General features: G+C 53.5%; 1 protein-coding gene and 2 long non-coding RNA genes across 3 annotated transcripts in view; 2 read left to right on the top strand and 1 right to left on the bottom strand.

Annotated features, from left to right (window-relative positions):
* The first annotated feature begins 1,106 nt into the window (after positions 1-1,106).
* On the top strand, positions 1,107-8,138 carry LOC117802059. Its single transcript, XR_004625094.1, has 3 exons — positions 1,107-1,400; positions 2,273-2,377; positions 3,488-8,138. It is a non-coding gene; the product is annotated as an uncharacterized LOC117802059 (long non-coding RNA).
* A 6,491-nt stretch (positions 8,139-14,629) lies between these two features.
* LOC117802060 lies at positions 14,630-18,825 on the bottom strand. Its single transcript, XR_004625095.1, has 2 exons — positions 17,876-18,825; positions 14,630-14,772 (listed from the first exon to the last, which is right to left on the bottom strand). It is a non-coding gene; the product is annotated as an uncharacterized LOC117802060 (long non-coding RNA).
* A 155-nt stretch (positions 18,826-18,980) lies between these two features.
* Positions 18,981-27,831, top strand: part of HPCAL1 (hippocalcin like 1) — a 112,500-nt gene continuing 103,649 nt past the window's right edge. Inside the window, exon 1 of the mRNA XM_002921512.4 lies at positions 18,981-19,298. The gene's annotated coding sequence lies outside the window, so the exon portion shown is untranslated. The remainder of the gene's footprint in view (positions 19,299-27,831) is intronic.

The following is a 27,831-nucleotide window of genomic DNA, read 5'->3' as shown; positions in this document are numbered from 1 at the left end:
GTAACTTGTTCCGTGGCCAGAGGTAACTAGGACACACGGGGAAGTCCTCTGTGAAAGAATCACAGAAAAACGATAAAAATCTAAGTGGAGCCCGCACTCGGGCTGTTCCACAAATGTTTTTGAGGTCTCTATAGATTTTAAAGAAGCAATAAGTAGGTGTCAAGAGTACGGCATGGGGGTTCCTGGAGCAAGACGATCGCTCTTACTCCAACCATGGGACCGCCGCTCAGAGGAGCCTTTGCCCCTGTGTCCAAGTTGACTGGTAAATGTACTTTTGTAGGATTTCAGTTAAAAATAAAAATTTTAGGGGCACCTAGGGTGGCTGAGTCAGTTAAGCGTCCGACTCTTGGTTTCGGCTCAGGTCATGATCTCAGGGTCGGGAGATCAAGCCTAGTGTCGGGCTCCAAGCTCAGCGGGGAGTCTGCTTGAGAGTCTCTCCCTCTCCCTCTGTCCCTCCCATGTTCTCTCTCTTTCTCTCTCAAATAAATAAATACGTTTTTTAAAAAAATTTTAAACATAAAAATCGTAAGATACGTTTGAGTTTTTAAAAATAATTTTCCACGTTAACCAGCTTTTTGGTGAACTAAAGCGACACCGGCCCTGAGAGCTTGGGAGAGTGTTTCTGGAGGCTTCTGCAAATACACATGGATGGCCCTTTGTGCCGTGACCTGAAAGGTTATATGTCAATCAGACTGAGAACATTTGAATTACACGTTAAACATCCAACCAGACGCTTTACATGGAAAGGCCCATAACAAATCCTTTGACCTAATTTGAGTTCAGGTCCCGAGCATAAGCGGGTTTGGCCAGGAAGGAGGATTCCTGCAGAGAGCTGTTTTCGGCTGGTGCTGCTGTCCCTTCCACCCTGCACAGCTGCCAGCTTGAAGAGTTTCTTCCTCTATATTTTCATGAACTGAAAGAGGGTTGAGAAAGGGCCTGGCAGCTTCGCTGGCCACTGGCTTTCTGCTTTCTGCCAGCATCTGCCCCACACTAAACCACCTCCTCCCTGCTGCCACCCCCACTTGTCCCTCTCCCAGCTCCGCCCCCCCCCCCGTTTCTGCATACTCAGCCATGGGCAGGGCATCTTGCCCATGCGCATCGCTTGCCGTGACCTTCTCTCCCTATCAAACCCCTCACTCCTCTAGAGCCCTCTCCCAGCCAATGGTGCTGCCATCCACCCAGCTCCTGAGCCAGGAGCCTGGGCTTCTCGCCTCTTCTTTCCCCTGCTCCGCTCCAATCACCTCCCTTTCTGTTCTCACAGCCCGAGGACCCACCAAGAGTGGCCGCCTTGAGGCCAGGAGACCTGGATCCCCATCCCTGATGTGCAGCCAGGAAGAGGGCCCTCAGCAAGAGCCAAATCTGCCGACACCATGACCTTGGACTTCCCAGCCTCCAGGACGGTGAGAAATAATTGCCTAAGCCCCCCCACCTTCCGCCCACCCTTGTGCTGTGCTATGTTGTTCTAGTGACCCAAGCTGACTACTTCAGGGACCAACCCCAGGGTCTCAAGCTCATTAGAGGTTGTTCCATCAGGAAAGAAGTTTAGAGGTTGGCCATCCAGTGTGGGAATGATGTTGACTCCCTCGTATGTGCACTCCTGTGTGTCTTTCTTGCATATACCATGGTAATCCCACTGCCTCCTAGGCTCCCTCCGGCCACTGGGTCTGCAGGACAAAGTCAGCATGTGTCTCAGCCCCAGCCCTGTAGAAATGATGGGCTTGGAGGGTGAGGACACACCAGAAGCAGGCAGGGAAAGGGGAATGCCATGCCGTTGTGCAGGACAGTGACCGAGCCCGTGACCGTGCCGACTGCTGCTTTCCCAGTGGGCAGTCAGGAGACACAGCAGGCACGCAGAGAGAAAAGAGGGAAACACATCTGCGCAGGCTCGCATCACCCAGTTCCCACTGATCCAGGTCACCCCCAGGGAGCTCCCGTGGTCTAGGGCACGTCCTCCAGGAAGCTGGTGGCGGGTCCTGCAGGGTGCTTCAGCTAATTCCCAAGGTGAGCGTGCACCCTGCATAGAGAGTTGCCAGGAAAGAGAGGGACGCAGCAGAAGGCCCAGGAGCTTCGAGGGCCCAGGTGTTCTGGACTGAATGTCCTCTGCTCAACTCCTATGTTGAAACCCAATTCCATGGTGGCTTTCTTCCAGGAGAAAGGGCCTTTAGGGGGGTAATTAGAGTTAAGGGAGACCATGAGAATGGGGCCCTGATTGGATAGGACTAGAAGGGACACCAGAGAGCCCTCTCTCTCTTCTCCCTTCCTTCGCCTCAAGGACACAGAGGGAAGGCTGTCTTCTACAAGTCCCGGAGAGCTTCCTCACCCAAACCAAATCTGCCACCAGCTTGATCTTGGGCTTCCAGCCCCAAAACTGTGAGAAGTAAGTGCTGTTTAAATCACCCACTCTGTGGTATTTTGTTACGGCAGCCTGTGATACTGTGATTTTTTTTTTTTTAAAGATTTCATTTATTTGAGAGAGAGAGAAAGAGACCTTGAGCAGGGGGGAAGAGTAGAAGAAAAAGCAGGCTCCCCGCTGAGCAGGGAGCCCAATGCGGGACTTGATCCCAGGACCCTGAGATCGTGACCTGAGCCAAAGGCAGACGCTTAACCTACTAAGCCATCCAGGAGTCCCAATATTGTGATTTTTAATAAGAAATATATATTTGGTCTTCATTTCTCCCACGCCACCCCACCCTACTTCCTGGCACAGAGCTCCAAAACCCTTGGAATTTCCTAAGTGATAAGAGAGATTAAGCCTCTTTCAACCACACCTGAGTTTGTGTTATTGAGGTGACTTTTGGAAAGCCCTGGAGGATGGGAGCTGGTTGCCAGTGAAATCAACCAAGCAATTAGAGGCTTAGAACTTTCAGTCCCAACGCCTGACCTCTGGGAGGGGAGAGGGGCTGGGGATTGAGTTCAATCATCCGTGGCCAATGATCTAATCAATCATGTCTCTATAATGAAGCTTCCGTAAAAACCCCAAAGGATGGGGTTCAGAGAGCTGCAGGTTGGGGAAGGTGTGGCAGTGCTGGGAGGGTGATGAGCCTGGAGAGGCTGTGGGAGCTCCACGCCCCTTCCCACGTCCCTATCCCCATGCATCTCTCCCACCCCGCTGTGTCTGAGTTGTATCTTTTACAACGAACTGGTAATCTAGCAAGTAAACTGTTTTCCTGAGTTCCATGAGTGACTATAGCAAATTCATCGGACATAAGAGGGGGTCATGGGAACCTCCACTCTTCAGCCAGTCAGTCAGAAGGGCAGATGTCAGCTGAACTTGCGCCTGGCGTTTGAAGAGGGTGGGGCCAGTCCGGTGGGAGTGAGGCCTTCACCAGGTGGGACCTGCCTCTGCCTCCAGGTAGAAAGTGTGAGAATTGACCTGCAGGGCAGTAGCTGCTGTCAAACTGCCTGATGCAGGGAAAACCCACACATCTGGGATACAGAGTATTCTGTGAGCAGACGGAACAAAGAAATTTTTCCCAGATGCAACCAGGTTTGTGACCAATACTACGAGCAAGGAGTCAAATTTGCCTCTGCTTCCTGCACTGTCCCTGGCTGGGTGCCAGGCCCAAAACCATCCCAAGGAGGGGAAGAATGAGCTGTGTTCCTGGCCACCTCCCGCAAGGATGGAGCCCACCCGTGTGCAGTGAGGGCTCCATGGCCTTCTCGCTGTGCGTTCTCACCCGGCACATCCCAGGGAGAGGAGGTCCTCTGGCCCTGGAATGGGTTTGGTGGAGAAGCCAGGAAAGGTAGGGGAAGGGGGGCATGTCACAGCTGTGGCCTTGAAGCCAACAGAGCCTTGGGCTGCACTCCAAGGACCACCACATTGCCTCTCTACATCAGTCCCCCCCCCACTAACTCGTCTATCATGAGGTGTCGCCAGGTACCCCCAGCTCAGAGGCTCGTCATCAGCCCGGCAGCCCTGGCAGCCCCGTTTGGCTGGCTGGGACTCTGGGCACTTCAATGAGGCGGCCGTAAGTGCTGGCCTGTGGGGAGAGGTTTGTTCTTGACGGCCAGCTTCTAGACCCCCAATCTTAAGCCCCACTCCCAGCCCTCCCCCCACAAGAAGCTCCTCACCCCCACTCACCCCTCCAAAATGGAGGGGCCTCTTTGGCAGGATCAGCTCCCAGCCTGGGCAGCTATCCCCTGTCTTTCACCCTCATCTTCTTTATCTTTCCAGCATGAGGCCCTCGTCTCTTCTTTCACATCAGATCCTGAGGGCCTGGGTTCCTCTCTACAAAGGCCAGGATGGCTTAACTTCCAGATACTTCCTGGATATAAGGGAAAATATTTGCATTTTCTCCTGGGAGGTGCATTCAACCCTGAAATGGGTTGGATCCTTCTTATGCAACAAAGAAAACGAAGAGGGAAAAAAAAAATCATAGTTTCCATATCAAACTAGGTTGTACCTTTATTTCCTGTCTCACGTCATTCAGACATTTGTTGTCAGGGCCCTGACAATAAGCTGGGGACACGGAGGGGAATAAGACCAGTTCCTGTCCTTGGCTCTACTTGGGCAGAGACCGACGTCATAGCACAGAGGTCGTGTGGGCTGGAAGATGGCTCTGGGACCCCATGACTCTGGGGCCAGGGCAGGCTGGCCCAGAAGGGAAGGGGGGAGGACTTCTCTGGCCAGACCTCAGCACCCAGGCCTCGAAGCGCAGAAGGGGGAGGGGCTTCAGCCTTCAGGGGAGAAGGGCAAGCTTGAAGATAGAAGACACCACCCCTGCGTCCCCTCGGGAGCTCTCAGACCTGGGGTGGGTGAGGGGGTTCATGGAGCCCCCACCCTGCTCCAGGCCCCTCTCCCATTAGGGTGCAGGGAGCTGAGGCCTGTGATGGGTTTGCTTTGTCAGAGCCTGGCACGGATGCCAGGTTGAGTACAAAGCCGCATTGTGCCCTCTGGCAGGCACTGATGGACCCCGTGCAGGGGCTGGCCCCAGGGTGTGGATGCTTCCACAGGCCCCATTAGCGCTGGAGCGGCCTCCCTTCCCCCTGGGGCCTGAGTATACACCCCTCAACACACACACATACACACACACACGCACACGCACACGCACACGTCCGGCCTGCATACCTTGCAGCAGCCTCAGCACCCAGAAACTCCCGGACAATCACCTTGCCCCACTGCCAGTCTGGGTGTCCGGATTCAGGGCTTGGCAAACACAACCACAGACCCCATGCCTGCTCGTGCCCCAAGACCCAGACAGAGAAGCAGGTCACACGTGACCTCCATGCCCTATCCTGTCCTGACTGCACAAGCCTTTGCGAGCTTCCCTGTCACAGGGCCCTTCCTGAAGGTGGACTCTCTCAAGCCCCACCACGCCTGCGGGAGGAAAGGCCAGGCCGCTGTCAAAGCCGCTTCCTGGAGCTGGACACAGGCAGGAGCAAGGGCTCTGCCTTGGGGCCCGTGGCAGAAGCAGGAATTGATATTTGAGCTTGAACTTCAGTCCATTGCTTTTCCTTTGCCACCCCCCTGCCTCCCCTCTTGCAAGGAGAGAAACTCGGGGAGCACCCGCCCTGGGCAGGAAGGGAACAGACACACGGAGAGGCGCCACAGGGTACCCAAGGGCCACAGGGAGGGGGTGCAAAGTGCTGGGAGCCACAGCCCCTCCCAGGGGGACCCAGGCGCCCAGGAGAAGTGTTCTCAGGGACCGAGGCAGGAAGAGCTGCGTGGAACAGCCACAGGAGGAGCAGCTCTGAGAGGTAAGAGAGAGCGAGGCGCCTGCAGACACGGGACAGGATGTTCGGGCCAGAGGTCATAGTTACTTAATTCCTGAATCAGCTTTGGGAGGAATGTGGAGACCCAATCCCTACTTCCCAGAAATAAGCAAACCCAGACTCAGAGAGGTTGTGCAACATGCCCAAGGCTACCCAGCTGCAGATGGTTTATTGGAAGCTCAAGTCTGACCCCCGGTCCAAGGCTGGCATTTCAGAAACACAGGCCCCAGGCCCTAGAAGGCACGCGACCTCGCCTAGCCTAGCCGCTGGCTGGCCGGCTGGAGGAAGTGGCTGGGCTCTCAGCAGGAAGCTTGCCTGCCTTGCTGAGTCACTCTGGCCCCTGGCTGGTACGGGGCAGGAGGAAGGTGGCTGCCCAGCAGCCCTGTGGGTCTTGTCCAGCTGCGTACAAGCCAACCCACTCACCACTGTGGGGCCTGGGGAGGCCCGTCCCTGCCTCAACTGCTGTGCGTTTACTGGGTGAGGGCTGCTGTGTGCCGCTGAGGGAGCCCCCCTCAGTGTGCTCCCAGGATGGCGCTGGGGTACAGGCAGGTAACCAGTTACTGCAAAGCGCAGCCACAATGCTGTGAGAGGGGACCCAGGAACTGGAGGCACAGGCCGGAGCATCAGGGGGCCACTTGTGCTGGCTGCTGGAGAGGTGCTTAGGGAAGTGACATTGAACTTTGAGACAAGTTCTGAAGTGTGAAAGGTGCTTGATTAGTAGAGAATGTGGGGACCGCTTTCCCGGCCCGGAGGTGTGGGTAAGGCTGGCATGTGCCAGGCAGAAAGAATTCCAGGGTGGGCCTGTGCAGACTGGCCTTCAGGGGAGCAAGAGAGAGAGGAGGCCCCATTTTCTGGCTGTCAGGGCCTTCCAGCCTGTGGTGGGCCCTGCATTCTCAGCTGACTCTTATCAGGTACTGGGTGGGCTCTGAGCAAGGAAGGCTGGTGGGGCTCTGGGAGGGATCCAGAGCTGGAAAAGTCTGCCATGTCTTACTGAGCTCAGAAGACAGAAGGTCTTGGTGCCAATTGCATGGTAGGGTTCCCACCCCTCCCCCCCCATACAGTCTTCCTCGAATGTACAGCTCTGATGGGGAGTCTTTTCTGGAGAGAAGGCCTGCCAGGGCCGGGAGATGCCAGGCCTCACCTGCCTCCCCGCGGCCAGGCCTTCACTTGCCTCTGCTCTCAGCCGGGGCGGTCAGGCCCAGGGCTGCCGAGGGTCAGCGGGCACAGTGCCCTGCTCCCTCTGAGCTGGTGCCTTCTCTGACAAACCAAGACAGCTGGGGCCTCCTGGGAAGGTGGAAGAAGCCGGAACAGCCCCTGAATCCAAACTAGCAAGTCACCCCTCACCCACCCACCCGGAGCAGAGCCTGGCCCCCTTCCAGCTGACCCAGCACACTGGTAGTCCACAGCCCTGAAAAGAGAAACAAAACGAGCTGCTTTACTGCCTGCAAAGCTTTTGAGTTCCCTTTCTTGCTGGTGCCTTGCCCACCCTGACTCGAAGACAGTGAGAAAGCTTCTGCCCTGGGCTTTGGGGCAAAGCAAAGGAAGGAGGGGACAGCACAGTGTGGGTAGGACCAACCATGGGTTGGGGTGGGGTCCAGAGCCCCGGTTTCTCAGCTGGAACTGTCACTGGCATAGAGAGGGGTCTGGGTACTCTCGCCCCCCTCCACCTGTAACTGACATAGGTGGATTATTCCGGAGCCAGACTCCCCGGAGCCACCTCCGGTGAGCCTCTCACCCATCTGTCCAGAACGTCTGCCTGAGACATTCCTGCTAGTATCTGGAAGCTGGGTCTGAATCCAGGGACAGTGGCATAGAAGGGGCCATCTTCTCCCCAAGCCAAATCACAGGGCTGTTCAGCCAGCCCACGTTAGGCCTGAAGATAAAGCCTGGCCCCCCAAGCTTCTCAGGCTCCAAGCAGCTTTCCCAGGGAGATAAAATGAACTTAGGTTACTCCTTTGTGTTACTTTCCAGGAGGTGGGGGGGGGGTAGGCAGGGAGACTGGGCTCTCTGGCTGTTTTTCTAGTGCAGAAGGGAGAAGGAGCCACCGAGACTGGGTTCTGAGGTCACTAATTCAGCCAGTTGGTGACAGCCTGCTCTGGCCATTCTGTCGAGGCCCTGGGTATAGAGAGGGCTATAGAAGAAAAGTCCTGCCCCCAGGGAGCTCATAGTTTGATGGTGGAGATAGGCCAGTATTGAGCTTTGACAAAGCTGTGGGACAGAGTTCCAGAGAAGCAGGACAAACAGAGGGAAGGCTTCCACGGAGCAAGGATCAGGGCGAGGAGACAGACGGAGGAACTCACCTTACACACAAGATGTAAACGGGCCCCAAAAACTCGGTTCTCAAGACAATTCCATTTTATTTTATTTTATTATTTTTTTAAAGATTTTATTTATTTATTTGACAGATGTAGAGACAGCCAGCGAGAGAGGGAACACAAGTAGGGGGAGTGGGAGAGGAAGAAGCAGGCTCACAGCAGAGGAGCCTGACGTGGGGCTCCATCCCATAACGCCGGGATCGCGCCCTGAGCCGAAGGCAGACACTTAACCGCTGTGCCACCCAGGCGCCCCAAGACAATTCCATTTTAATATCATGTTTTTAAAACTCAAAATTAATGTAAAAAAAATCTGTGATGAACAAAATATCAAAAACATAAACAGAGACAGGCTGTTGCTTCTTGTACGAACCTGCATTATTGAGCAATGGGACCAAGTGAGTCTGATCTACCCAAGGTCACCGCCATGTGGCCTTCTTGTCCCCTGGACAGATTTGACAGTGGCCTAGAGAACTAATAATGGCCTTTGTGCAGACTGGGCGACTCGGGGCTTTCCACATAGCCATGGCTTCTGAGTGTAGAACTTCTCTTCCCATTGGGGTTCAGAAATGGGAGGAACTGTGATAAGTGTAAGGAGGGGCGCGCATCTCCCTTCACTGTGGCTCAGGCCCCCAGAGGAACTTCTCAAGGCTAAACGTGTTTCTAGGTGGAGGAGGGGTGGGGAGTGCCTGGGGCAGAGGGCACAGCGAGTGCAAAGGCCTGGAGGCAGGAATGCTATTCAGGTGACCGCCAAGAGGATACAGGAAAATAAAAAAATTTTTTTAAACAGCTTTATTGAGATTTAATTCACAGAGTATGCAATTTACCCATTTAAGTGCACAATTCAATGGTTTCTACATGTTCGTAGAGCTGTGCAATCATCATCACGACCAATTTTAGAACATGTCCTTCACCCCAAAAAGAAACCCATTCCCTTTAGCAGATAACCCCACATTGTACTCTGATCACTGCCTCCAGCCCTAGGAAACCACGAGTCTACTAAGAAAATAAAGTGATTTTTACTTTGGCTGTTTGATCTTTGCAAATCCTAATCGTGTCTCCATGGTATAGATACAGATCTATGCCGAAGTTTGCATCTCGCTCCTTCTCTGGGGGAGCCCCGAGCCCTCCACACGGTCAATTTTCTAGCTCGATCCTTTCCCTTTGAAGCGTGCAAAGTATTTTTTTTATTTCAACCGCTTCATCATGGAAATCTAAGATATTGTGAAAATTGGCCCAACAGTGATTCCCCTCCTGTTCCTTAACAACAGGATCCCCAATTTATTTGGAACTGCAAAGACCCATTTAAGGACTACGGGTTTTCTAGCTTCCTTAGTGAAAGGTGTAGTCATATGACTAAGTTCTGGCCAATGAGATGTGAGCAGAAGCACCGCGAGGCTCTCGCCTTCTCTTTAGCAGGAGGGGATGGCCCTTTTCCCTTTTCTTCTTCCTGCGGCCTGAACAAGGTTATAAATGCTGGAGCTTTTGGAGCCATTCTGAGCCACCAAGTGACTTTGAGACCAGAGATGGCGGAAGCAGGAGACCTGTCATCTGGGACCATTTTAATCCAAGACTTCCTGTCTCCGGACGACTTAAAAAAAAATTTTTTTTTTAAATCAACTTCATTGAGTTACAATTTACTTAAAATGCACCCATTTTAAGTGTACTGTTCGGAGTTTGACAAATGTATGCCCGAGCAACCACCAAGATGTAGACTATTTCCATCACTCCCCAAAATTTCTGCACCCCTCTCCATTCCATCCCTGTTCCCCCGACCCTCCATGCATCTGCTCCAGGTACTACCTTCCTGCGTTTTGTCCTATAGAATAGTTTTGCCCTGGGCTGCTCTTAAATGAGAAAGAACTAAACATCTATCTTGCTGAAGCCAATATTTTGGGGGCCTTTATGATTTGCAGCTGATTCTAATACTGAAGTGACTAGAGATGTATTACACGCAGCCTCAGAGCGGCTCCTAACACACTGTAATATCGTCTTGACTGTTGTTAGATATCCCGTATCTTACATTGTTCCCTAGGAAACAGATTTGGAGATGAGATTTTCGAACCAGAGGTTTATTAGGGAGCGCCCTTGGGCACGCACCTCTTCAGGAAGGAAGGGCCACAGGGTGAGGGCAGCCGTCCCCACAGGGAGCTCCGAGGCCAAGCTAGACCTTCAGAGATGCTCTGGGGTAGGTCCCCACGTTACCAGTTATTGGATGGGGGGCTGAACCTGGGGGGGGGCAGGGAACCTGGAGCCAGGCAGCTCTTTTCACTCAATGGCAATTTCCAGGGAGGGATCAGCCAAGAGCCATGAGCAACCAATGTTCCCAGCAGCTGAGGGGGGCGTGTCTCAGCTCTGACGGGGAATCTGGGAGGCATGTCACAGCAGCTGTGACACCGTGAGTTCGGGGTGTTGTCCTCAGGGGTTACTTAGCTGTGTGGGAGCAGCCTGCATCTGCCTGGAAGTCCTCATGCCATTGACCGGACAGATGCCTGGCTTTGTGGGTCCTGAAGCTCTGTCCCTCCTTCCTCCCCTCTGCACAGGGTCCCCGCCCACCTGGGAAGCTGTGGTGTCCAACGCTTTCTCTACCTGTCTCTCTTTGTGGGCTATCTTTCTACACACTGACGTTGGCAATGCTCCCCATGTCCTGGCCCTTCCTTATTCTGAGCTTCACAGTGACGTCACTGACTCCACTCCAAAGACGTGAAATTTACCATCCTTCTGAGCTACTGGTGTTTCTCCACTCTGGTTTCCATGCTTCTGCCTTGTTTTACCAACTAAGGCTGAATTCTACAGAATTCAGGACCTGGGCTGCACAATGACCTTCTCCTCCATGGCAGGAGCTGTTCCCTGTACTTGGTTTGAGGGCTGTGTTCCCAAAGGTTGGGGTTCCTGGCACCCTGACTTTTACATTCGCTGGGCATTACCATAAATTAGCATCCAGACTTCGCAATAGACAAGATGAAGGACAAGGGATACTGTTCATGTTACCTTTTTTTATGAGAAATACAGTAAAACACAGATAAATATAGAGATAAATATGAGACACATACGTTTTCGCAACAGAGTTGCTATCAGAACAGACTGGCTTTGTATTTTTAGAAATAATGCATGTCAGGTACAGTCGATTAGCACTGTACTCTCTTTCCCATCTCCCAGAAGCAATCATTAACAGGAATCCGTGGGCTGTCTTTCCCTCCACGTTGATACTTTTGCTATATTTGTACACATTTACACAAATGTACATTGTATTGTCGTATGGGAACTTAACAGTAACATGCCATTCTGTTTCCATTCCTTATCTTTTTTCATATTCAATGCTTTTTTAAAGATCTGTCTATGTTGATTCAGGCATATCCAGTTGATGGATTTTACTACCATCTATAGTAAAGCGTTGTATGAATATAATGTGCTTTTTTCACTCCTCCCACCCATGCAGGACCCTGAGGCTGCTTTTCACTCCTCCCATGTTGTGATGTGTTCTCCCACGTGGCGTTTTGACTTAGGTATGCACAGAAGTTTTCTTGGGGTGGGTAACTAGAGGGGCAGTTGCTGGGTTGAAGGGTATTTGTTCTCTCCAACTTTGCCAGATCTTGGGATTGTTGCCATTTACGCTCTCCCCTCAGTGCCTGCGAATGTCTCTTTCCCCCCACCCCCTTCATTACTTTGTAGCAATTATGAAGAGTGCTGCTATTGACATCCATGCCCAAGTTTTGGGGTGAATCTATTTTCCATTCTCTGGGGTATACACCTGGGAGTAGAACTGATGGTAAACTCTATGTTTAGCTTTTGGAAGAACGGCCAGACTCCCAGCTAGCACACCATTTTGTATTACCACCGGCAATGAACGTGGGTGGGTTCCAGCTTCTCCAAATCCCCACCGACACTTACTGTTCCTCTTTTTGATTATAAAAACGCTACTGTGTGTGAAGTCATCTCACAGAGTTTTTGCTTTGTATTTCCCTGATAACTAATAACGTTGGTCATCTCTTCATGTGCTTATTGGCCCTGGTTTTAGCTTCCTGAGAGAGATGTTTACCCAAATCCCTTTCCATTTTTAAATTGGGTCATTTGTCTTTTTATTGTTGAGTTGTGAGAGTTCATTATATATATGCCACAGAAGTTCCTTATTAGATATGCAGTTTGCAAATATTTTCTCCCTTTCCGTGGGTTGTCGTTTCATTTTCTTGATGGTGCCCTTTGGAGAACCGAAGTTTTCAATTTTGTCAACTTTTCTCCTTTGATTGCCTGTACATTTGCTGTTATATCTAAGAAGCCATTGCCTGATCCAAGGTCCCAAAGATTTATGCTTGGGTTTTCTTCTAAGGCTTTATAGCTTTCGCTCTTACATTTAGGTCCTTGATCCATCTGGAATTAAATTTTTGTAAATGGTGTGAGGTAGGGGCCCAACTTCATTCTTCTCCAGGTGACCATCTGTGACCATCCAGTTCCAACATCACATGTTGGAAAGACTATTCTTTCTCCCCCTGAACTGTTTTGGCACACTTGTCAAAAAGCAATTGATTACAAATGTCAGGACTTGTTTCTGGACTTTCGGTTTTATTCCATTCATCTATAGATGTATCCTTATGCAAGTACCACACTCTCTTGATTACTGTAGCTTTGTTGTAATGATACAGCTTTCCCAGATGTCAGTTATAAAGCACGTTTCGTCTGCCTCAGAAGACTGCCTAGGCCAGTGGTTCTCCAAGTGTGGACTCCTGACCAGCATCATCATTATCACCTGGTAATTTGTTAGAAATGCAGATTCTCAGGCCACACCCCTGACTTTGTGAATCATTAACTCTGGGGGTGGGGCTTAGCAATCTGTGTTTTTGAAGCTCTGCAGGGGATTCCTATGCACCCTAAAGATGGGGATCCATTGCTCTATGTGTGCTCCCTCTAGATGACAGCCACTGGTCGCATATGGCTATTAAGCCCTTGAATTGTGCTAGCGGGAACTGAGATGTGCTATAAATATAGAACACACCCTGGACGTCGAAGACTTAATATGAAAAAAGAATGCAAAATATTCATAATTTTTAGAGTGATTACATGTTGAAGTAATAACATTTCCTCTATGTTGAATTAAAAAAATGTATCATTAAAACAAATTTTGCCCGTGTCTTTTTACACTTCAAAATGTGCCTGCATATGTGGGTCACATTTCTTTCTGTTGGGATGTGGACAGTTGGCTAGAAGGTGAAATGAGAGACAAGCAGGGCTGTGGAGTGTGACTTCCACTCCACATTAGCCGCTGAGCTGTTTCAGGCAGACACTCGCCTACTGTCCTGCTCAGGGCAGGTACCGAGTTCTCTGGCTCCAGGAGCTCTAGATCCCAGAAGAGGAAAGCATCCGAAGCAGAGCTGGAAAGGTGAGCAGCCTTCTCCAGTTCAGACTGGTTGGGAACAGCGGTCAAAGCCACTGTTTGTGTTTGGCTTTGGGTTTCGTGCTTGAGCTGGAGTGTGATGCAGCCAGACAGACTCTTGGCCGCTTCCCTCATGGGTCACCAGCGTGGAAAAGACAGCAGGCCCGGTGTGCAGCTCCCCGGGCTGGGGGTTTGGCTTGCCATACGGGGGGCCTGGCAGGCTGTGGCTGCAGTGTCCCCCGCCTACCCTGGGTCATCATGCAGGACATGGACACAAGTCCCCGTCCATCCAGCTGTGCAAACCAGCAAGGTACACCTGTCCCAGGGGCTCTAGTCCGATGCACCATGACCACTCCTTGTAGAGCCGTGACTTCAAGATCAGCACCCGAAGACCCCAGCAGGTGCTTCAACAGGGTCCCAGGCCACTTCCCAAACCCTTGGTGCATCTCACCCTCTCCCCGAGCTGGTCACCTGTGGGCAGCGCTGTCCTGAGGAAAAAAGCTCCCAGAGGTTAAGTGTCTTGTTCAGGGGATGCAGCTAGAACGTGTCAGAACTGGGTCTCGAACCTGGGTCTCCTGAGATCTACCGGGGATGCTTTCCTCTGTACATTTGTACTAAGTCGGTCCGCCTTGGTGCTGCCACTGACGATGCCGAGGGTAATGTCTGTATCCCGCAGCGAGTATGTACCATGCCAGAGGCCCTTTACATGCATTGCCTCTTTTAGTCCAAGGGAGACCCGGGCATCCACAATTCACAAATTAGGACATCAGAACCCTGGATTAGGGCTCAATTGGGATTGCTGAAGAGAATGTTCTGGACCTGCTAAAGGAGAAGGAGGGAAGGAGGAAAGGAGGAAGGGAGTGATTGCCAAGGTCCCCATGCCGATGACTGCCGGAGCCAGACCTGCCTCTAGGTCTGCCTGCCCCGGAACCCTCTCGCTTTCCCCTGCACCTCAGCGGCGTGCCTGTGGTGCTGCTGAGAGACAGCTCGGCTCCCGAGCCCTCACCGGCAAGCCAGGCTCCCTTCCATACCCTCACCCTGCTCTTCAGGCAGCAGGGGCAAGTGGGCGATGCACCGCTCCAGACAAGGTCCTGAACGCCCCCGGTCCTGAGGACTGGGTCCCGGGGCCCAGCCCTGAGATGCAAGGGGGCAGCTGGGCAGATGGGGTGGGAAACAGAAGATGAAAAGATATACTGGCATGTCTGAGCTTGTGCCACCATAACAAAATCCCAAGACTGAGAGGCTCACAGCAGACATTTATCTCTCACAGCTCTGGAGGCTGGAAGTCCAAGACCAAGGTGTTGGCAGATTCAGAATCTGGTGAGGGTTCCTTTCCCGGCTTGCACATGGCTGCCTTCTCGCTGTGTCCTCGCGTGGCCTCTGTGGAGAGAGGAAGAGATCTCATTCCCTCATTCCCTCTTCCTCTTCTTATAAAGGCACCAATCCTATTGGATGAGGATTCCCCCCTTAGGACCTCATTAACCTTAATTACTTCCAAAAAACCCTCTCTCCGTATACAGGCACACTGGGTGTGCTATGGCTTCAGGGTATGACTTTTGGAGGGACATGATTCAGTCCATAGCAGGAGAGTTGCTCTAGGAGAAGGGACACTCTCGGTTATCTTGATCCCTCGGAGCTTGCAAGGGGGAAGGGGGAGGGGAGATCCATCCGAATGTGCCTCTGAGTCACACTCCCTAGGTAAGCCATGGGTCACAGCATCTGCTTCGAGGGCCTTCATGAATGCTGGTGGACCTCAGGGAGAGGCAAGGTGGCCTCGTCATCCGTTTTTCCCACCTCTGAGCCCTAGTGGCCGGAGGCAGGATCCAGCGATCCCAATGAGTCTTGCCATGGGGGCTGCCAGCAGGTTCTCTGACTGTTTTCTCTGGTTTGAGCTTCTGGCGTCAGGGGAAGGGTAGGCAGCCAGAGGTGCTGCGCCTAGCCTAAGGCAGCACGGCCCCCTCCATTCCCAGCAGCCACGCTTCTCCCCTCGGTAGTTGCAATGACACAGAGGACCAGAGGCAAAAGAGGACCCGGAGACAAGTGGGCCTTCACTTCCTCAAGCATTCAGAAGCAGGGGTCTGTGAGCTAGAACCCTGTTTATTGGAAAGAACCTCCTTAGTAAGGATACACACTCAAGTTCATCAAAGGACTACAAATCATTGTTTTTTAAATAGTATTTTTTCTGAAGCCTGTGTAGGCCCAGCACAGTGATACTGAATCTGGCTTTTCGACCTGGCCACCACTGATGCTGATATGTGTCCTTGGACATTTCCTTTCTCCAAATATAAGTGCTCTCATCTGTAAAATGTGGGAATGATCTCAAGAATGTGGGAAATAGCATATGCAAAAGTGCTTCACAAACAGTAATGTCATAAAACTAAGTCAGTTATTATTATTATTTTTAAAGATTTTATTTATTTTGAGAGAGTGAGAGAGCACAAGCAGCAGGAGCAGCAGGCAGAGGGAGAGGGAGAAACAGGCTCCCCACTGAGCAGGGAGCCTGATGCAGGACTCAATCCCAGGACCCTGGGATCATGACCTGAGCCGAAGGCAGACGCTTCACCGACAGAGCCACCCAGTTGCCCTAAGTCAGTTACTATTAAGAATAATGAGACTCATTCCTGACTGTCAGTGTTTACAGTCACGGTATGGAAGACAAATTGTATATACAGCAGGCCACCTACTACGTGTTGAATGTTCCCCCACAAAGACGTTGAAGTCCTCAGCTCGGGTACCTGTGAATATGACCCTATTTGGAAACAGTGTCTTTGCACACGATCAAGGCCATTAAAATGGGCTCTAATCCCATAGGACTGGTGTCCTTATACGAAGGGGAAATTTGGGCCCGGGGCACACACACACAGAGGAAAGGTGATAGGAAGACATAGGGAGAAGACAGCCATCTGTAAGCCAAGAAACACCTGACAGAAATCAGGGAAGAGGCCTGGAACAGATTCCCCCTCAGGTCCCTCGGAGGACCCAACCTTGCTGACGCGTTGATCTCGGGCTTCCCAGCCTCCAGAACTCTGAGCCAATAAATGCCTGGGTCTGAGCCAGCCAGCTAGTGGTACTTCGTTAGGACGGCCCCAGGAAACGAACAGAACACCGTATCCTGAATTTGCTTTTTGCTTTGCTCTAGTTTATTAAATTCAGAAGTACTTACTGAGTAACGGCTCTATGCCCTGCAAGAACAGAAGGAAAAGATCAGGTTGTATCTCACCAGCGGGAGACACTCCTTTAGAAGTTCGGGGAAGGGAGAAGCGCTCAAGGACTGAGAGGTCAGAGGGCTGGGTGAAATCTAACTGAGCCCTGAGGGATAGGTAGGTTCCAGATGAGTCAGAGAGGATGGCTCAAGCAAAGGCCCGGAGGTCCACTGACAGGCGAGGTCCAGGACTGGCCCAGTGGGCCTCTGTCCTCCCCCTGAGCCTCCTTGTCCTCCACCGGCCTCCCCCTGGGCCTCCCGTGCTTTCCCCTCCTCCTTCACTTTCAAGGCCCAGTGAAACTGTCACTTGCTCTGTGAGCGCTCCTGCCCCTCTCCCCATGGGCTGATTTTGCAGGGGGTCACAGCCAGCTCGACCCAGTCCTCCACGATGGTGATTACCAGGTTCTCTGTGGACGTCTGTCTATTGCCCTGCGACTGAGCTGGGGAGACTTGTGCTCTGAATCTGTGGCAGAGACATCACGACGTGCTCACCAACACGAAGGTTTTCTCCCGGGCACAGAGGAAGGCTGCAATTCCCGGACCCCTGGCAGCCAGGGAGCACCACGTGACTAATTCTGGTCACTGAATGCAGACCCATGTCATGTGTGCCTCTTCCAGGCCTGGCTCCCGATGACCCCCTCCCCCCACCTGGAGACCCCTGTCCCCTCGTACTATCTCCTGCCTTGTTGCTGGCTGGAAGTCAAGGGGCCAGTGGAGTCCTTGGAAGCCCGGAAGGGAGAATCTCGAGATGGAAGAGGCTGGAGTTCTGAAAGCCTATGAGGCGTCTTCCCTGTGCCCTCCCACCTAGCACCAAATCGCAGCCTGAGTGAGAGGTGGGTCTTAGGTGTGACCACAGCAGAACATAACCTATGCCAGTTAACCCAGTATCTGTGGTCACCTGGCTGACGGGCCTGACCGTGGCTGGGGGCTTCTCACCTGTATGTCACCCCACCCTCTGCACCAACAGATGACAGGAGAGCTGCTCAGTGACCCTGGTCCCTGGTCTGCTGAGAAGGAAAGATGCTGCCTCTGGGTACAGAGCCTCTGGGTGTGACATCACCACCGCCCCATGCCGCTGACGCTCACGATCATTATTGCATTTGGTTCCCACAGCAGGGCTGCCTAGGAGACTCACTCCCTCTGGGGTTGGTTTTGCCATTTGCTTGCTGAGAGAGGGGTCTGGGCTCGGACCACCTGGCCTGCCAGCCCAGCTATGCCCCCCCCCCAGCCGCCCACCAGCATGCCTCTCAGCAGCATCCTGGGTGGTGGGAGTTCACTCACCGGGTTTCTGTGGAGGAGGATTTGCAGGAAGATTTGAGTTCTCCCCTGGAGACGCCAGAACGACAGTCTGTCTCAGCCTAACACTAACGCCCAGCTCCACATTCAGGGCTGTTTCTGTGGTTACCTTTCTTCGGGGATGTTTGGGGTGGGTGGTGGTGGTAGTGGTGGGTGTGTGTATATATTTGCTTTTTCCAGGGCCCAGATTTTCAGGAGCTACTGGGGTGAGGGGCTCTGGGAAGCACAGTCCTTTCTTCCTTCCTTCTCAGGTAGGGGCCTTCGGAGGGGCACAGAGGAAGTCTACAGGAAACACAGGTTTGTCTCTCCTCGGCTCCCAGGCTGCCTGTCTCTGGGACCGAGATGTCCACCAAGTCCCTTCCTCACCAGAGACTGAAGACCCACAGCGTGTCAGGGAGGGAAGGGCCCGAAGAAGCCTGCTCCTCCTCCCGTCCATTTTATAGGTGGGGAAACCAAGCCCCGGGGAGGGAGTCTCAGAGACTTGCCCAAATCGCCCAGAACCCGCAAAGGCAACCAGAACTGCAACTCAGGTGTCCCTCCTCCGGGTCTTCGGCTCCTTCCCGGAAACCGGCGCGGGAAGGCTGGTGGTTTGTGCTCAGGGGACTGGCGGTGAGGGTGCCAGAGGGCCCTGGGAGACGGCCTGGGGCGACTCCGGCCTCTTCCCTTTCTGGGCCACCCGGGCCGCACTTCCTGCAGAGGACTGGGGAGGCGGGGGAGTGGGCGCGGAGCTGGCCCCTCCCGGTGCCGCCTCCCCGCCTCTCCCACACCCGCAGGCCAGAGGCCAAGGGTTAGGGAGGCGGAACCGGTGCTCGGCTCCGCTACTGCGCCCAAACCCACCCGGGACTGGGACCGGGTCAGGGCCCAGGCTGGGCGGAGAGTGCGCTGAAGAGCAAGAGACCGGCCAGGCTTGGAAGGCTTGGAGGCCCGGCACCGAAGGGCCAACAAGGGGCGAGGCTAGGGACGGGGGCGCGACCCAAGCAGGGCAGGTGGGCGTGGCCAAGCCTGGGGGCGTGGCCGGAGCGGGGGCGGGTCCGCAGGAAACTTGTGCGCCAGCCCCGGCCGCACGCCCCGCCCCCGGCCCCCGCCTCCGGGTCCCGCCTTCGAGTCCCTTCCTTCCCGGCGCTGGCAGGCGGGCCGCGGCGATTGCAGGCGGCGGACGGGCGGACCGGCGGACGGGCGGGCTCCTCCACCTCGCTCCCTCCCTTGCTGCCGGCTTCCTTTTGTTTTTCTGGGAGGCGATGAGCGCAGGGTCGGCGCGGAGGCTGCGGGCTCACAGAGGCCCGCGCTCCTAGCCACCCTTCCCGGCCTCGGCGCGCTCGTCCCGGGCAGCGGCCCGCGCCCGCCCCCGCGCCAGCCGCTCCGAACTTGGGCTCGGGAAGCCGGCGGACCGAGTCCTGCGCCGGAGCAGGTAGGGAGGCTGGGGGCTGGCTGGCTGCGGAGAGTGCGGGCGTGTGCACCGGCGTGAGCTGTGAGCGGGCTGTCTGCGTGTGTGTGTGTGTGTGTGTGCGTGCGTGTGTGTGTTGGGGGTGCCTGTGTTTGTCTACGTGGTGGAGTTGTGGGTGACCGAGGACGGTGGTGTGTCCCTGGAATGGCGTGTCCTCGTGGGGATACGTGTGTACAGTGGGTGTGCACATTTTGGGTTGCGTTTGTGGAATTGTGTGTCCGGGCGCAGTTGCTGGTGGGGACGGGTGCGGGGCGGGTGGCTGGTGTGAGCGGCTGCGCGTGGGGCGCTGGTGGCAGGGTGGGCGTGGGCGGTCCAGCCCTGCGTGCGGAGCCCTCTGTCTCCCGCCGGCCGGCGCAGTGCGGAGCTCCAGGGACCCGGGGACAGCTGGGATCCAAAGGAGCTAGAGCGGCTCTCTTGGGGGCAGCCTAGGCTAGCCCCGCTGGGGGGCAGGTCCGCGCGGCCCACGTGGGTGGCAGGTGCGCTCCGGCCAGGGTAGGGGGCTGGCGCGGCGGCCATCTGCTTCCTCCGTACTAGGCCGAGGGGCGACGGACAGAGCCCTGCTCCGGCGTTAGGAGCCCTGGCCTCGTCGTGACCCGCACTGCGACCTGGGCCAGACACGCCACCTTCTCTGGCTGAGGTTTGCTTCTCTATCTAATGGGGACAGTTCCTCCCTCGGGGTCTGCCATGACATTTAAAATGAGAACGCACTAAAGATAACTCTCGGCCCAGTGCTTGGCACATAGTAGGTGCTAAGTTAGTTGAATTAGTGTCAATTAGTGTCTCTCCCTTTATTAATAAATTTTTTCCTTTATCGTGGGTGGGGCTATTACATCCCCTGATCGCCCCCCCGCCGCGCGTGTTTTGTGCCTTTCTCACGGCCCTAACTTAACTGCGAAGCACCGAGATTCGAGAAAGTTTAGGCTGCCGGGTGCGCTGTCTGCTCGCCGCACCTCCCGGGCGGCGCCGCCTTGGGTGTGCAGGAGCGCGCGGAGCCCAGCAGCGAAGGCTCCCGCGCCCGAGCTGGGGGTCCCTCTCCTGGCCAACTGCGGCGGCTGCTGGAGTCGGGAGCCTTTTTGTTCAACAAGTGCCTAGTCCCCCGGGGCTTGCAGCTCGCACAGTCTGACAGCCAGGGCGTGGAAGTGATGCTTCCCGCAGAGGTGGACCTCGGGCTCCCAGGGCATCCCGGCCCGGCCTGGTCAAGCTGAAGGCCATCCCCTTTACTCCCGGCCAACACCTAGTCCCCCTAGGGGAGGGTGTTTGCCAGGACCGCAAGTGCTGCCTTGGGCCTGGGCTTTGGACACCCTCCTACCCTACCCCCACCCAGCCAACGACGGCTCCGTTGGATCAGTGTTACGCAGGAGGCCGAGGGATCCTTCCTCCTAGTCCTGCACCTTAATTTCTAAAATATTTGGTTTGAAGCCTACTGCTACGTAACATTGAACTGCAGTGAACGTGCGCTCCCTCTAACCACGATTCACTCCCGGGGAGAGTCCTGCCAACCGCAGCCTGGTGCTTGCTAGACCCAGCAGGGCCAGCTGGCCTCGGCTGCCCTGCTGCCTTCTGCCAGAGCTGGAGATTCCTTCCCTCCATCGCTGTGGTTTCTTTCTTCCTCTCAGGACCCTTCCCAGTAGGAAAAACAAATAACCTTTCAAGAAGGGAGCAGCCGACCTCATGGTGCATGACGCTCTCAAAACGGAGCATCGGCATGGAATGGGCACGGGGCGGTGGGGATCATCAGCTGGGCTGGGCGTGGGTATGGGATGTGTTTCCCCGGATCACCTGCTCCCGGTGGGTGTGCTCAGGGAAGCTGGAATCGTTTGCAGGCCTTTATGACACAGGAGCAGAAAGCTCTTGCTTGGTCTGTCTTCTGCCAGCCCCGAATACTGGGGTTTCAGTGGTGACGGCAGGCCAGGGGACCTGGATGAGCTAAGTTTTCATCCGATTTGGTGTCAGGGGCACACTTAGAATGCAACCTGCTTTTTCTGCTGCATAAAATGGTTTTATATCCTGGAGGAGAAAAGGGCTTTTCATCCGAATCCTACTCTCTTCCCCATAATCAGATTGAATAAGAGTGGAAAAAAAAAATCAGGCTGGCTTTCTCAGCTCAGGAGACAGACCAAAAGCTGGGCTGTTTGTTTTTGGGGTCGTTGTTTTGTGTTTTCCTGCTTAAAACCAGCCCTTTGTCTCAAGCAAACCAGTGTTTCGGCCCTCGATCTATTTCTGTTTCACTTTTGAGAGCGCCTGTAATTACTGAGCTCTTGAGGTTTTATTGGATAATGTGCTGGAGGGAAGGCCCAGGGGCTCTGCTTCTCGCTTGCCGTGGGATGTGGTGTGTTTTAGCCTTGCCTGCTCCCTTTGGGTTCCACTTGGACGCTTTTTGTAAGGTGAAAAATAGATGTCAACGTGCGATAATAATTGGGGACGCTTGGCATTGGGAAGCAGATGCCTGGAAGTGCAGACTTGTGGAGAAACAACAGGTCAAACCCCCAGAAGAACAGAGATTTGCCCAAACCCTAGCCGGTGATCCATTCATTTCCATAAGCCCTCTAGAGGGAAACTCTAAGAGATATAAAGCAGCCTGGACTAGTTCCTTCAGATTTTATCTTAATGCCCCTTTTTGGCCACTGGGCTGTGCAGAATTGGAAATATAAGCTGTTGAGTGACAAGGAGTGGACTCGCCTTCACGCACAGTCCCCATCTGGGCCTCCTCCTTCCCGATCTCTGTCTCTTCCTGGAGTTGTTCTGGGGTTTCATCCTGCTAAAGCAGTCGTGCTTGCTGTCTTTGGGGGGGGGTCGGACCCACTCCCCCTGGGGCTCCACGTGCACGGTTCCAAGGGTTGCCTTTTCCCATAAGAATACCCTATTAGGCGTTTGTGTATTAGTCTATGGTCCTTCCCCCCAACTTATCCTGGGACCTAGTATAGCCACTCATGAGTGGTAAAGTGCACTGGTCACTTGGGGAGCAGGGTTCATCCTGGATACTACTAAGGAGCCCCAGAGTTTATCTGGCACCACGGAGTGAGCGCTTTGGCTGCCGAAATTTTATCTAGATCAGGATCGGGTTTGTGTTAGAGTCTAGCATGCCAGGAAGCCCTACACCACGCTTGTTTGTTATGGGATAATGCTTCCCCTTTGTGAGTTGCCAGTCGGGGCTTGATGGGGGATTATGTGTGTTTTTCTAGTTTGTCAGCCCTGGATGTCATTGTGTCTGGGGAAGGAGGGCACTTATAAGCCTTAATCGCGCTCTGTCTACTTTGGGCTTCGCCATTCTCCCACAGTCTCATTGGGTTTTTTTTGGTGTTTTCATGCCCACATGTAAGGCTGTGCCTCTGGGCCTCTCCTGTGGCTCTTGTCCTCTTCCCTTTGGGTTGAGTTTCTAATCAGGGGGTGACAGGTAATGGTATATGGAGATAGAGCAGGCGTAGGTAGGGGCTGGCTCAGTGACTCTTGTTCCATGGGGGAAAAGATTTCTTTCAAATCACTTTTTACAAAAAAAAAAAAAAAAGAAAAGAAAAGGTTGGAATCTAGTGGCATGGGTTTTAATGTAACTTCCGGTGATCAATACAGTTTGACAGGTGAGCATCTCTTAGGCACTGATGAGCAAGGTGCAAGTCTAAAGATTTTTTTTCTTCTTATCATCAGGAAAGCACAGTAAATCCTTTAAGAGAACTCTGCCTTGGCCATGTCCTTTCAAGTCTAATTGAATTTCAGAGGCAAAGCTTCATATCTCTGCATTTATGAGGCATGACTAACTAAAGACACTTTCGGAGAGATCCCAGCTCTTCCTGTTGCAACCCTCCCCTGCTGGCATCAGGTGGGCAAAGATGTCTTCTTGGGGATCTTTTCATTTACCTTTTTCTTTTTTAAAAAATATTTATTTGAGAGAGAGCGCGAGAGCAAGCACGCGTGAGCACAAGCAGGAGGAGGAGTAGAGGAGGAGGGAGCAGACTCCCCACTGAGCAGGGAGCCTGCTGCGGGGCTCCATGGATCCCAGGATCCCGAGATCACAGTCTGAGCTGAAAGCAGCCGCTTAACCCACTGAGCCACCCAGGCACCCCTCCATTTACCTTTCTAAGCCAAGTGCACCCCCCACACCTGCTAGTCCAGCAGCTGTGTTTTCCGGATATCTGTTGCTTTTCAGCTCGGGAGGTGCAGCTCGGGTTGGCAGGAAGCCAGGAGACGGGTTGGGGTGCTGGCGTCAGTCCCACCCGCCTCACTCGACGAGAAGTTTCTGAGGAGCAAGTGATGGGTCTATGACCCTTGGCTAAGAAGCACTCAGGGTAGTTACATTTGTACTCCGTGGATAAAGCTGCCATGCTTCCGCAGACAGAAAGAAGGCTTTGCGGGGTGCGTGTTCTCCCCGTGGAAGTCTCCGTGGATTGCCTCTGTACTCTGTTGCCCCAGCTGAAATCTTCCCTTGCTCTGTGTTTCGTTCAGCCAGGGAGGTGTCCCTTGGTCAGGCACCATTCTAAGTGCTCTCCTTTCACCTAGGCTCACGTCCGTGCCTTGGCAGGTGAGCAAACCTGAGCTCTCCCCAGGCTCAGACCCAACGCTGGGGGGCAGGCTCCACGCTGCGCCACATCAAAGCAGAGCCCAGAACTTCCTTCCACCCCCAAGCGGGTCCCTCTCACTTGTTGCAGTGAATGAGGCTCTCCTACTTGTTCATTAACAGTTAGAAACCTCAGGAGTGTTTCTGGGCTCTTTTCCCTTCTCTGCCCGGAAATCGTGAATTGGTCAGTCCTCGGTTGCCCTAGCCCCTGCTCTCCATCCCTGGAGCTCTGCTTCCATTGCAGTCATTGTTGTCATCAGGTCACTCTGCACTCCTGCCCCTCCCCGCCCCCACCCCCACCCCAAGTTCATGCTCTTCCTCAGTAAGTGTTCTTTTGAACACCTGCCGAGTGCCTTGCTCCAAGCCGGACTCTGAAAGCTGGACACGGGCTTCCTCCCTGCCAGAGCCCAGCTTGGGCTGGGGGTTGGGGAGACCACCTGAGGAGCCCTCAGAGCTTGGCAAGTACTCCAGGGAAGCTCCTCCCCCTGGGCTAGGGTCAGGTGGGGAGGTGGGGGGAGCTGGCTCTGGGAGCTTTCCTCAGCTGTGCTGGGAGGGGTGCAGGTGTCTGGGGGGAGGTGAGATTGGGAGGGTGAGGGTAGCCGGGTTGCCACAGCACCTGCCTTTCTTCTCTCCCACCCAGACTTTTTTATCTGCTAAACGCCTACTCATCCTTGAAAAAAAAATCTTTTTAATTAACAGCTTTATTGAGATATAATTTATATACCGTGAAGCGTACCCATTGCAAATGTACAATCCAGTACTTTCCAGTAAATTTACAGAATTGTGCAACCGTCACCACAATCCAGTTTTAGAACCTTTGCATCACCCCAGTGAGCTCCCTCCTGCCCATTTATTGTCACTCTCTGTCCCCGCCCCCACCCCCAGGCAACCGCCAATGGGCTTTCTGTCTCTAGATTTGCCTTTTCTTTCTGCGTTTATAGATTTGGCTCCAGGGCCTCCTCCTTGAGGCTTTCCTGGAGTTTTCCAGGGAGAATTGATTGCTCCCTCAGGCCGATCAGAGTCTGGGTGCTTGCCTGCCTGCAGGCTGGCCAGCTCTTTGACGCAGTGACTGCGTCCTTCTGGCCCCCATTTCTTCCCTAGCACAGCGCTGGGTTCCTGCAGGGCCTGTTGGCTGTGCTCAATGAAGTTGCTTCCCCCCATTTCCCTTGTCAGCTCCTGAGTATCCAGCAGGGGGTTTGAATTTAAAGTACAGGGTGAGGCAAAAGGGGTCAAACCCTTTTTTTAACGAAAAACTCCAGGATGCACAGAGCACACCAGCTCACCCAAAGCCGTGGGCAAGAAGTAAAAGAGCCAAGAATTCAGCCAGGCTGCTTTCTCTCCCACCCCCGTTTGGTAGTCAGGATCTGCCCTCCTGGGTCTTTTCCCGGAGTGATGTTCAGTTTTTCTTGTCATGGCCTCCAAGCCATGGAAGTTCCTTGGAGGGCATGAGCGGTACACGGTGTGTCTTCATTTGTCTCAGTACTTGGCTCACAGCTGACCAGGTAGGAGTGACGTGAGCGTGCGTGGGCACAGAGAGGTCTCCTGGGAGGGAGACAGACAGGGGCCCTGGGAGAGGCGAGCACTTGCCCGCCTTGAGCATTTCAGAAGAATTCCCTTGTTGGGTTATTTTTGTTCTTCAAGGAAAAGCAAAGGAGGAGACCCCATTTTACAGATTGCAAACTGAGTCACAGAAATTGTACACGCAGCGTAGGCAGGTAGATCTGGGTCTGGTGTGTGGACCGGGAGGTCACAAATGGTCTCTCTTTGCTGTCTGTTAACTAACAAACTTAAGAAAACAAAAACCAAAACCAAAGAGAAACCCTCCTATAGAGGTAAAAAACAAAACCAAACAGAAAACACAAATGGTCTGTCTTTCTCTCCCACTGAGGCAGAGAACTTTCACGATAGGCAACAAGAGTGTCTTGTTTCTTTCCGAAGATCAGGGATGTTGGGGTCCGGCAGACCTGGGTTTGAGTAAGCCTGTGCTCTGTCATTTATCATCTGGGTGAGCCCAAGTTTGCTCATGGTTATGAAGGGGTTCGGGGACCATGTTAGACTATCACATGGAACGTGGACATGGAGTAGCGTGGAGTCATCGGCTGGTCACATGTCTGTGGTAAGTGTTGGTGGCCATTGTTGCCACTTAAATGTTCTTGGGCCGTGCCTCCTCTGCCACTAAGGATTTCTTTTCATTTTCAGGTTTATTAGGCATCTTTTGACCCAGACTGTAGTAGCAAAGCATTTGATGTGAGAGTCTGTGAGTGCGTGTGAAGGCTCCTGGAAGGGAGCTGGTGCGGACCATGTTTTGGAGGTTAGGGAGCTGCCATTTTGGATTGCCCAGCTCATGTCTTCTCAGAAGACTTTCTGAGGGTCTCTGACACAGCCGTGGTGACCCCAAACTCGGGGGGCAGCGCAAAAAGATCTAGGTTAGGTCATTCCTCAGACCCAGTGAGGCCCCGACCTCTTGATCCCTTGCCTCCCAGAGTGCTTGAAAGCATTTTTTGAGTTTGCTTGCGAGCTTGCTAGCGTGCCAATGGGCTGCCCCGGGGACTCTTGGGAACACCGGCAGGATTACGATTCTCTGCAATCGTGTGTATGGATCACAGCACTTTTTTCCCCCTCCAGCAGCAAAATGCTCAAGTCTTTGCTTCCTTCCTGTGCATTTAACAGACATTTCCAGAAAACAGAATTGACGACAGCTCCTTCCCTTCCCTGTCACTCCCGTCCTTTCTCTTTGCCGTGCAGCAATCCATTTTTGGAGGGAAGCAGGAACTTCTCAAAATCAATCACCTGGGTTTAAAAACAAATCATTTCCAACATCGTACAATTTTCTGTATTTACATGTGGGGCTGAGAGTCACTCCTGCCAGAGTGAGCGTGGGATGTCTAGAAGAGCCTATGCCCCGCCGTGGGCCCAAGGCAGGGCTGTGGGTGGGCAGGACTGGTGGCGCGCGCGCTCTCTCTCTCTCTCTCTCTCTCTCTCCAAAGCGTGGGGCGGCAGTGGCAGGAATAAGGCTTTATTAAAAATCCTCAGTCATGCAGTGCCAATCCCATGCTTGGTGACGCAGCCTGGACAGTCTGGCTCAGCCTCCAAGGGTGGGAGACAAAATGTGGTGGCTGCTTTGCCTTCCTTGGGTGTCTTTCTTTTCAGTAAGTGAAGGTAGAAAGAGGCCTCGGACAGATGTTGAGGCTTGGCTTTCTTTCCTGCTGGACCTTTGGCACTTCTGATCCATTCTTATTCTCTGGGGAGGGTTTGTCCCTCTCCTTTCTCTCGGAGATGGGATGAAGAATTGCTGCTTTTATTAGCTTATGTTCTTGGTGATATGCTATTATCTGCCCTCAAAACAAAATGGCCTGGCTGATTGTTTTCAGAGCTAGCTGTAGGGTGAAAGCTTATGCATTTGGAAATGATGTTCACTATCACTGGAGGAAGTAGGGGGAGGGGAGTTGTAGCACAGGTGAGGAATTCCAGGTTCTCTCCGCCAGGGACCTCCAAGCAGTGCGAAGATCTCACTGTGGCCCATTGCTCCTTCCGCCTGTGCTTTGTTCTGGGCTACATGCTGGCTTCCCAGTTCATCCACATTGGCATTCTCACCATCACTATCCCAGTCATCACCACCATCACTACCATTACCATCCTCCTCCCCTCCTCCTCACCATCATCACCACCACCACCATCATCCTCCTCCTCCATCACCACCATCGCCATCCCCCTCCTCCTCACCTTCATCACCACCATCACCATCATTCTCCTCATCTTAGTCATCACCACCACCATCATCACCACCTTCACCGTCATCCTCATCATAGCCACCAGCATCATTACTACCATCACTATCATCACCATCCCCTCACCTTCACCATCGCCACCATCACCATCATCACCATCACCACTATCACCATCATCATTCTCTTCCTCCCCCTCCTCATTACCATCATCACCATCATT

The sequence above is a fragment of the Ailuropoda melanoleuca genome, chromosome 4 (genome assembly GCF_002007445.2).
Source record: "Ailuropoda melanoleuca isolate Jingjing chromosome 4, ASM200744v2, whole genome shotgun sequence".
Lineage (NCBI taxonomy): Eukaryota > Metazoa > Chordata > Mammalia > Carnivora > Ursidae > Ailuropoda > Ailuropoda melanoleuca.
The sequence above is the reverse complement of the archived record's forward strand: the minus strand, read 5'-3'. Positions and strand labels throughout refer to the sequence as shown.